Source organism: Ailuropoda melanoleuca, chromosome 1 (assembly GCF_002007445.2).
Source record: "Ailuropoda melanoleuca isolate Jingjing chromosome 1, ASM200744v2, whole genome shotgun sequence".
Lineage (NCBI taxonomy): Eukaryota > Metazoa > Chordata > Mammalia > Carnivora > Ursidae > Ailuropoda > Ailuropoda melanoleuca.
The window spans coordinates 46601086-46603603 of NC_048218.1; positions in this window are offsets into that span (position 1 = coordinate 46601086).

A 2518-nucleotide genomic window follows, 5' to 3' on the forward strand; every position below is an offset into this window, starting at 1 on the left:
TTTTTTTTTTTTTTTTTTTTAAGATTGAGTGGTACACTAATAAATGAGAGTTTGAAATTAGAGGTAATTTATGTTTTATATACAGATTTCAAGACATTTGCTAATTTTGTAGTTTCATGTGATTAGTTTCCAAAGGTTACAGATAATAAAAAATCAGAAATGGTACCTTTCTAAGAATTGCATATTTTTTTAGACACAACTATTAGCACATTAAGAGGAATGCAAAATTTATTGTCTATTAAACTGCAAGCAATTACTCTTAACTCCCTTAGTAACTTAAAGTGTCTGGCTCCCAGGAACAGCCTTATAGAGAAGGGAGTATTGTATTGGGAGGAAAATGTTACTGGACTATTGACTGAAAGTACATTAGATAAAATTAAAATACAGCTTTTTTTTTTTTTCCTAATGGGCATTTGTTTTGTTTAAAGTCATCATAAACTAGATATTGCATTGCTATCAGTTGGTACAGATGCTTAGCTCTTTAAAAAAAATTTTTTTTAAATTTTATGTAAATTGTTGAGTATTTTGAAATAGCCCACTTCACTTTAATGGGTCTTGTCTACCTTCATTAGTCTTCAAAGACCATTTGCTACCAAAGTAAATCAGTATTTTGAATGTGCTTCTCTTGGTTTTTGTTATTAGCCAGTTCCTGTAAGCATTTCCACCAGATCCTGAGGCAAATAATAAGGAAGCTGTTTCTTTTAAAATACAAACCACCACCAAAAATTTAAATGTACATAATACTTAAATATTTGGCTGTTTTTATTTTTTAAAAGGTAGAAACACCAAAAAAGCAACATTGTATGAAGATGAAAATGAGAAAGATGCACTTTCTGTAACTTTGTTAAAGCTTATTTTAAGTTAGTAGCTTGTGAAGGCGAATTTGATTTGAACTTAATGCAAGAATTCTTGGTTTAGTACAGTAATATGGTTTATTTGAAGTGTATACATATTAACCAGTGGCCTCTGAAAAGCACATTTTAGGTACTGAAGATAAAAAGAAAGAAAATGCATCTTTAAACATATTTTATGGATTCTTTGACCACATAAATGTTGTTAGATCTATGTATTGTAGGGTTTTTTTTAAATTTTTGTATATGAATTATTTTTTAATGTGACAGTTAAACACATCTTAAAACATAGTCACAGATAAAAGACACACAGTATAATTATTTCTTTGAATACTCCTGCAATGTTTAATTTGGAGGCAGCTTCAGACTATTGGTGGTAACTACTCGCTGAGCTCTTTTAATAGGTAATAACTCCAGAGAAGCAGCCTGTATATATTCCTAACATTTTGTTCATTTGCATTTAAGTTTAGAGTAAGCCCCAAGTAAAACAATGGAAATGTATATAGAACTATTAGTTCTTACATGATTTAATTATATCAAGATACATGAATTTAACTTGCTTTAATGTAGGCAAACTTTCCACTTTTGTCCATTTTACTGTTTATGTTAAAATAACATCCCTCTCCTACATATTCTTTTCTTGACTCAAATGAAATATTAACCTAAGGTCAAGATGGGAGAGAAATGACTGAGATGAATGTCTTTACTAAAATACCAATAAATTTGTCAAACTCAATAGTGTTCTTATTTTCTATTCTACATAATTGTTGCTGGGTTTTTGGTTTTTGTTTTTTTGTTTTTTAACAAAAAAGAAGAGCCGGATGTTGTGATTGTTGCTCTTGTCCAGATTGTTGGCCACAGTAATGGGAAATTTAAAATTAGTGTTTATTGGAGTCTATCTAACTTAGCACATAGTTCTATAGCATTATAGTATCTGGGGTTGGAAAAGACTTTAATCCAAATCCTCTCTCTCCTTTACTGCTAATGTTTTCTGTTCTGTGCTGTACAAAATACTGCCAAGGCATATCTTTGAAAATCCCTAAGTGTTAGAAGGTATACAGCGTCCACCATCCATTGGCTCCATGTCATATGTTCAAAATGTTTATACGGCTTCTGCCTGGTAGGTGAGGTCCTAGTAAATAAAAAATTGAACTACATTTTAGAATTAAGATTCATTCCAGTTTGAATAATTACAAATGAAGGCTGTGGGTTTTCAGATGTTGTTCCTTAGCTCTAGTAATCAAGGTTAGCTTGACTTAGTGTGGAGGGAAGTTACTTTCCTGGTCAAGTGAAGGTACTTCTTTTGAACTTTAAACTTCATTTTGAAAAAATTTAAGACTTAACAAAACACTGTGAAACTATTACAAGGTATTTCCATGTTCTCCAAATGTTAACATCTTAAATTTAACTACGGGACAATTGTCAAAATCAGGGAATTAACATAATACTTTAATATATTACCTTGTACGGTTGTTCTACAGACTTCTTTTCACATTTCACCGTTTGCTCCTCTAATGTCCTGCTGGCCAAAGATCACTTCATTTATCACACATGGTGCAGTTGTCATCTGTCTGTTCAGTCCTTTAATCTGGGACACTTCAGTGTTTGTCTTTCATGACCTTAGACTTTTTAAAAAGGATAGGGCAATTATTTGTAAAAGATCCTCA